The sequence below is a fragment of the Copadichromis virginalis genome, linkage group LG6 (assembly GCF_057382275.1).
Source record: "Copadichromis virginalis isolate Kocher_CV1m ecotype Utaka linkage group LG6, C_Virginalis_male_GT1.1, whole genome shotgun sequence".
Lineage (NCBI taxonomy): Eukaryota > Metazoa > Chordata > Actinopteri > Cichliformes > Cichlidae > Copadichromis > Copadichromis virginalis.
Genome location: NC_140623.1, coordinates 21,777,264 through 21,785,918, shown reverse-complemented (window position 1 = coordinate 21,785,918; position 8,655 = coordinate 21,777,264). Strand labels below are relative to the sequence as shown.

General features: G+C 40.8%; 1 long non-coding RNA gene across 1 annotated transcript; it reads right to left on the bottom strand.

Moving 5' to 3' along the window:
- Window positions 1–806: 806 nt before the first annotated feature.
- LOC146707755 (uncharacterized) lies at window positions 807–2,499 on the bottom strand. The gene is made up of 4 exons (XR_014921089.1): window positions 2,232–2,499; window positions 2,047–2,120; window positions 1,871–1,918; window positions 807–1,734 (listed from the first exon to the last, which is right to left on the bottom strand). It is a non-coding gene; the product is annotated as an uncharacterized LOC146707755 (long non-coding RNA).
- Between the last annotated feature and the right edge of the window lie 6,156 nt (window positions 2,500–8,655).

The window sequence follows — 8,655 nt, the reverse complement described above, 5'->3', positions numbered from 1 at the left end:
CTGTTTTCAGGTCTAGAACATGGGAACAGAGCAGCTGCAAGAGAATTCAACATTAATGCATCAATGGTAAAGAAGTAGAGGAAGCAAGAAGAATGAGTTGTGTAAAGTTTGACTTTTCGGACTGTTTTGTTTCGCTTAATGCGCCTTATAATCTGGAAAATATGGTAATTTCTACTTTCCGTTAGCATGTCCAGAAGTCCAACTTTTTGTGCGATTGTTAGCAGCCTCCTCTGTCTTTTGGGTGCTACCGCAGGTGCCTTTGACGGTGCAAAACATTTCGTCAACATTGTTGTGTTTGTTGGGGAGAAAACTTACAAACATGCAGTACAGCACTTCAGAGTCACACTGCTAGCGATCGAAGATTTTTGTAAATTTTTCAAGCTGAACGCATTCTGTACTGTACAGGAAACCCGGCACAAGATGACTTTGTGAATTTCTTCACGTGTAAAATTTTAAACATTGAAGAAAAAAATTGCCCATAATCATCTCACAGATGTAACATTATGTACAGCTACTTTCAGTAGGAAAAATGACAAAAGCTTTGTCCAAAAACTTGTGTGTCATGGCTGTGTGAAGGCAGGCAGGAAAGGTGGACCAAAAAGCAGGACTCACAGAGGCACAGGTGTACTCAAAACCCTCAGCTTTATTGTGGGAATGCAGACTGAACAAAGAACTAACTAGACTGGAATGCAAACAAACTAGCAGGCAGGCAAACAGAACACACAGGGTGGTATGAGGATGAACAGACGTTAACGATGGCACACTGACACAAAGACACACTGGGCTTAAACACACTGAAGGAGTCATCAAGGAATTAAAGACACAAGGGGAACAGCTGGGAGGGATAAGACCTAACAAGACAGGGGGAATAAAGCTAGAAACACTGACAAAGACAGGAACATGAACCTTCAAAGTAAAACAGGAAACAAGACACACTTTACAAGGACACGGACTCGACAAAGTAAGACAGACTAGACGCTGAATTAAACCGGCAATAATAACAAAATACAACCCGAACCTTAGTCATAATGCAAAAACATACCAGAATAACTGAAACACAGATTCATAATTCAAAAATAAACCAAAGCATAAGGAACTCAAAATGCTGGGTTGATCCGACCCAGGACAGTGACATTATGGGCCAAACTGTACAATAAAAAGGTGTTTGTGAAAAACCCAAAACAAATTTTGTGTCTGCCTGATTTTCACTGATGAACTTTATTTTGCAGCTACCAAACACAACAGTGAGCAGAAAGACTAAAGAAAAAGTCAAGATTCAGTTTAGAAAAGAGAAAAACTAAAGCAAAACAAGCAACATTATGTGCTTTAAGGTGCCAATTTGAGAGGTATACCAGGGAATCAGGTACTGGTTGAAGCCTTTCTTTTTCAGAAGAGCTACAGTATCCAGAGTTGTACATAGTGAAGAAGTAGCGTTCAGCTAGCTACACTGCACTGTTGGCACAACAACATTTTTAATCTTAGTTTAAGACAGAGTCACTCAAAAATAAGCACTGATTTTCAATAATCCTGTAAATAAATGACAAAAGAACCCCAGTGCAATTCAACATAGGTTTTTATTCATTGTTGGTTTGTGGCAGTAATAGCTGTTGGTTAAGGAGCAGCTTATCGTATAGCAGCAAGAAGCAAAGCAAGGAGCGTTGAATTCTGCAGAAGTGCTGGATTCTGTAGAAAAGGTAGTAGCAGGGTAAGACGATTTAGGGAAGGCCCAGTAATCTGCAAGAGAATCAGTAATATATATTATTACATGTGATAATGCATTCTCTGGTGAATAACTTCTTAGAGATGTGTAAATATCAGAGAGTCAAGTGTGTCTAATGTTCAAACCTAGAAAGACAAACATGAGACTCACCCCCTCCCTAGATGAAGAACGTGCATCGCGCTCGTGTGCTGAGTCATTCTGTTTAAAAAAAACATGCAAATGTATTGTTTGGATATGACAAGATAGGAGCACTGACACAGTCTCTGGTTACACAGTTACACACACACAGTGCAAGATATATCATTCTACAGTCATATTACACTTACAGGATTTGCCAGTGCAAGGCTCAGCAGGCATCCAAGCAGAAACACAACCTTGATCATGGTTTCAGTGATTTCACCTGTTAACAATATTTCAGATGAGATGTGGTCAAAACCATCTGCAAAATCACCATTCAACCAACATTATACTGAAAACAGAGAAGCAATAAGAGATTGATGAGAAATGTTACCGTCAGGTCTTCACAACTTCAGCAGACTGTCTCAGAGATGTGGATGATTGTGGTAATGCTGTACTGACAGCAGAGCTTTTTATACACAGTTGCAAGAGATGATTTAATCTCATTTGCGTAACTGTTGGGAAACTTTAACTCTTAGAAAACATTCTCATCTTAACAAGGGTAAACACAATTGGGCAACAATCAGGGACACACCTGATTAATCCTTTTGCTGCAACACAGTGATGTGAGATTGACCAGGTATGAGTCACATACAAAACTAACTGTTGTTTGTATATGTTCCTTTAAGTATAATTGTCTACCCTTTAAAATGTAGGGGTAATGGTCACCAGGTCCTATCTATCTATTAGGGATACTCGTATCAATATTGAACCGTTCGATACAGTGCTTTCGGTTCGGTGTATGTATGTATCGAACAATAAATTTTCCTTCTGACGATGCTGTCTGTGTTGAGCACTCAGTGGATCTGCGCTCGACAGTGCAGCCTAGGCGGAGTAGTCGAACGCAGACTCACTGAGCGCAGGGCAAGCTAGCCAGACAGAAGTTAAGCTCTCCTTGCAACATGGGAAACTGAACCTCCCCCACCCTCATTCAGATCTGGCGTTTGGAACTATTTTGGTTGTCATGTGACGTATGACCCTGAAGGTAAGCGCGTCATGGACTAAAGTAAAACAGTATGTTGGATGTGCCACGCAATGCTCAATTACATGGGTGGGAACTAGTGTGTTAGTGCAGTTAGCTCGTTAACGTGTTGGCTGTCTAGCCCATGCACGGGGCGATCGGCGGTAGCTCGTTAACGTCATTTCAACGAGATTAACGCTGACAGCACTAGTGGGAACACAACGAATATGACTGCACATTTACGCCGACATCATCCTAGTGCAAAGACAAGTGGAAGCAGACAAAAACAACAAGCATGCATGCTACAAACGTTATCCGAGTCATTTAGACAGCCGTTAGCACATGATTCTCCTTATGGGAACCTGATATGTTTAATATGCTGCTGAGAATATAGCCCAGAAGAAGCGTATAGTATAGCTTTTATTTTGGAAAGAGCCATTTCTCTGTAATAAACTCTCTTTTCCAAAGATGAGTGATTCCTCAATCAGATACAGGGCTCGCAATATCGATTTTTCGAGTCGGGCTACCAAAATCTATCTCTGCCCTGCCTGTCGGGCTATCGTAGAAAGGAAAAATATGTGTCAATGCTTTTGCATTCTTTCGGAAATGTAGCTGGGTAATTATGTCATTGGCATCGGTGAGCCACTGCCAATATGTGACATATTGAAATCGCGTTTGAATTTGCGCTTGTTTTTTGCTTTCACTTTGCAATCGTGCGAACTGTGTATAGAGAGCGACAGCACTGATCTGTGAGTGATGATAATTTGCGCACCAATTCCTCTGACATCGTCTTATTAATCGTTAGCTTACTGTGCAAACATGACAAGTGAAATCTCCCGCAGCTTAAACATGTGAGAGGTTGATCACGCAGAGAATCGCTGAGCTTATGTGAGTGCGTGTGTAAAAGCAGCAGGATATATATTTTAGTTCTGCTGAGCCACATAAGACAGGTCAGGGTGAAGAAGTGACAGCCAAAGAAAAGCTTACCACAAAACGGAAAAGTTATGACAAATCAGACTATAAGGCAAAAAGAAAGTGCAGCTATCAAAAATAAAAAACGCGCACAAGATAAGAAGTTGTAATGCGTGTACATAACATTTTCTGGAGGAGGACAGACATTTGTTTAGAACTCTTAAAGATGTCGAAGAAGCTCCTTTAAGCAATTGCTTTGGTTTTCCTCCACCTCCAAAGAAATGTCAGAAGGAGTCCGAACCACAAAAGAAGCGCGTATTCTCGGAAAAGTGGTTGCAGGAGGTGAGCTGGCTTCAAACAAATGATGAACGCACAGAGATGTGGTGCAGAATGTGCCGTGAAAATCCCACTCTAGCAGACAAAAACAGTGCTTTTTATATGGACGCAAACGCGTGTTGCAACTTCTTATCTGGTGCGCGTCTTTTATTTTGACAGCAAATGCGCACATGCGGACCACTTATGCGCACTCGTGTAAATAACATAATGTTCTGCCGGGTGTGTTGTTGGTTTTCTCTCGATTTCTGAGTCGACAAGCGCCTTTGTTACTGGGACCAGTCATTTTAAGAAAGGCCCCCATTAGAACCCATGAGAAATGCAAGAAATGCATTATTGCTCAGTCTGCAATATCTTTCCCAGAACAAACACCAATTGCAAATAACATACTAAAAATAAACCTGAAAAATCTGTTTAGAACAGCGTACTATGTTGCAAAGAGTGAACTACCACTGGCACAATTTAGCAGTCTTTGCAAACTTCAAAAAGCAAATGGCCTAGATCTTGGTTCCACTTGTCTCTTACCCGTGACTTCAGTGGAAATTTAAAATTCAGGATCTGACACAGACTGATTCATGTCCTACACAGTTCTTACAAGTTCATAGAAATTTCTGTTCAATTAGAACCAAGTATTTGAGTTGATGATTGTAATTTTTATACAATGTTAAAATTTGTTTTTCAACAATTTTTTGATTAATGTTTTGTTTCCGTTACAATATTATACCTTAATGTATAATATTGTAAAGGAAACAAAACGGGAAACAAAACATCAATCAAAAAATTGCTCTCTTTTTTATTCAGGCTACTTAAACTTATTTTGGGCTACAAAAAACTGAAGAGTCCGTGCCCGAAGGGCTACCAGGGATTTTGAAATTTTGTGAGTCCTGATATTTATAATTTTAATAAATGACAAATTAAAAAGGCATGAACATTTTTTTTGTATCGAAAAAATATCGAACCGTGACACCAAAGTATCGAACCGAACCGTGAATTTTGTGTATCGTTGCACCCCTACTATCTATATATCTATCTTCTGGCTTTTTAGAAAATGTAAAGAAACTAGAAAATAATCAGGTGTTGTATATTACAACTGTGACCCAGCATTTTGTGTTATTTTATATTGTTGATTTCTTATGTTATTATTTTGTTAAAGTCATGTGCTATCCTTAAGTAATGGTATAGTTGACTTATTGTTTGAAAATTATGCTACTACATTCTGAGCTAAAACAAAAAAAAGATCTCAAAAGGTGTATTTCGTGACATGGAAACAGTAGAATGAAGAAATGTATCCAAATCTACGTGGTCCTGTGTGAAAAGGTAATTACACCCTAAACCTAATAACTGGTTGTGCCACTTTTGACTCCAAGAAATTCAATCAAGCATTTGTGATAGCAGGCAATGAGTCTTTAACATCGCTGGGGGATGGCCCAATCTTCTTCGCAGAATCAACAGCTACAACAGCTGCATCCACTACAACTCCTTGAAATCTAAAAGGTAACCAAAAATTAAGCCAGCATTGCATTTTTGGCGACAGCACAATAAATGCAATGCTGGCTCGATTTTTGCTTTTTTTTGGTTTCCTTTCAGATTTCAGGGAGTTGTAGTGGGTGCAGCTGTTGTAGTGGTTTTAGCAGGCGCTTGTAGGAAGACAGAGAGAAGTTGCTTCAAGGGAATATTGTTGTTGGTAGTTGAGTGTAGAGAGAAAAAAAAATCCAAACATTTTACAGAAAGTGATGTTCATGTGTGATTTAAATGTGGAGGATAAAGAAAGTACTCACCTCATATCAGTCGTGGTGAGAGCCACCATACTTTTCATACACATTGACAATCTGTAGAAAATTCCTAAGTATTGTATTACTTGTATTTGCATATTCAAGTAGTATCTGTGTATATAATCACTTATAATAATACTTACAGGTTGAACTAGAGTGAGGCATAGGAAGCATCCAAGCAGAAATACCTTCAGCATGGTTCCACTTATTGTGGAACCAATAAGTGTTGAAAAAAAAAAAGACAATGAAGACAATAAAGATGTACTGAAATGACAGATTCATCCAAGCAAATAAAAAAATGATCTTTTACAATTGTTACACAAGAAATGCAGTTGTGGCTGAGGTGTGGTCCCTGGTGCAGCTACAGGGGAGGAGTGGTGGAATGAGCTCAAGGGGTCAGTACCGGGAGGCAGGTGAGCCACAGGTGGTGGTGATTGACTGATGATGGAGTCTCTGGCTGTGTCCCAATTAAGAGACCGCATGCTTGAAGTACGCATTTTGAGTACGATTACGTCACCGCCACGCAACGACGGCTGTCCCAATTCGAAGGGACAGAAGGGAGCGGCCGAAGAGTGAACTGTCAAAAGTAAGTACTGAATATGATGTCACTTATTTATGTGCGAATGTTTAATAATGAAGAACATTAAAACATTACTGTTGGCCACATGTCGGCAAAGTTATGTGACATTAGTGATGTTTGTACTTTCAGCGTTAACTTGGTTTTAAAGCCTCTACTTCAAACAATATATATATAGTTGACCTTAATCTTACAGAGAATGTGATGATTTTATGCATAATTAAAGTCAGTCATATATCCACAAACACAACAAGCTGAAAGTCAGTGATGCTGCTCGGTTTGCAGTCCTGAATATCACGGCACAAGCAGGATTCACTGCACTGTTAATGTTAGCTATGTTATATTGCTGCCTCTGTTCGGTGGTGTCGAGCCAAACGGACTTTAACGTGTGTTTGAACGAGCTGACGGTTCACTCGTTAAGCTGAAAGAAAGATGTTTTAATCCCACTTTTAAAGACAGTAGAAGGCGAAAAATAAAAATAATCTTAATTCTAACCAATATGGTCCTGCCTTCGCTATTGTGGTTGATATGGCGGTAGGGACGGCCTTAGGGCGTCTGGGGAGTCCATAGGGACGTTTTCCCTGGAGGGCCTAACCCGGGGGATGTGGCCATGACCTGGTTAGGGGCTCTGGTGGCTCTTAGATGGTGTTTTCCTTGTGGCTGCGTACAGCGGAGATGGGGGAGGGTCTGTGCTGCCGGACGTTGGTTACTGGCCTGGTTGCCTGACTGCCCCTGGGTGGGTCCGGGACGAGCGTGGAGGCTTGGGGGTCTGGGGATGCTCCGCCCCCGGTCTGGGGTGCTGGCTGGGCCTTGGGAGCTTGGGTCCTGGTTGTTGTGTCGCCGGAGCTGTGGGCGGGTGGGTGCAGGGGGGCTCCTCTGGTGCATCGGCCCAACTAGGGGACTCTCTAACTCAAGCCTGTTCAAATGGCGGCCCGCGGGCCAAATGCGGCCCAGAAGCAACCTGCGAGTGGCCCTGCCTGTGGTCCTGGCAGAAACACAGAGAAAACGCAAAAAATGAATTCATTAATTAATTTTTAAAAAATTAAAAATTCCTACAGCGTAGTGTAGACTGTGAATGCAACACTCCTAGTAGCCTAGCAATATTTAACCCACAATGCACCGTGATGTAAACATATTAAACAATCATCGTAATATATGATGTGACAACAGCATGTCTTTCTCACTCCAAAAGCGCAAAATTGACAATGAAAACTGTCGGTTTAACCCTGCCTGGACTGACAAATACTTATTCATTTTACCGAGTTTAATAATCTTACAACCGGAGTTGTACTACCATGGTGAGGGTCCTGTACAGCCCAAGAGAGAGCTGCAGCATCTTCCCTTCGTGTTTGCTTCTTGGCGAAGAAGAAAAGGCCTTTCACAGATTCTGAAACAATGAAATACTGCATGCTGGCCGTGGTGGATGCGGTGAAAAGTGAGTGTGACATCTGCTATTAAAAACGTACCCCTGTAGGACAGTTCAAATATTTGTAGAATTGAAGTTCTGGCGTCAGACGAGTTTGAAATGCTGTTAGATGACCTGAAGAAAACTGATGTAATGTCTATAGCAGGAGATCACAGACAGAACTGATAATGCACAGTTATGCGTATATGTCCGTTTTTTGGATGGGAAATTGCTCGGTTTACTACCGTTAGAGGGACTCACAGCTGGCGAAATTATGTTTGAGAAGATTTAAGCTCTTTTTGAGGAAAATGGTCTGGATATGAAGCGTGTCTGTATACTTGTGACGGATGGGGCTCCATCCATGGCAGGAAAAGTGAGTGGTCAGTGAAATATTTTTTTTAATTTGAAAGGGAATTATCAAAATGTTTTTTGTTATTATTATTTCAAATGTGCAAAAAATAGTTTAGTTATAGCTCCCTTTTTTTAAATGGACCTTTTGGTGTGCATTTGTGAGAGGTCACCACCAGATTTATAGGGGAAAAGGAATAAAAAAAATACTTGTTTTTCAGTACAGTTGTGTGGATTTGAAATTGATCATGATCTGCTGCTTACTGGCTTCAAAAAAAATATCTGGCCCAGATAAATTCCTCGGTTTGAAAATCTGGCCTAACTAACTTTGTAGTTGAATAGGCATGCTCTAACTGGTGGAGAGGCTGTTTTATCTTTGTAGGTGGTCTCCTCTCTACAGGAGCTCACTCTGCAGGTGGGGGAGAGATATAGGAGAGGTAGAGAATGAAC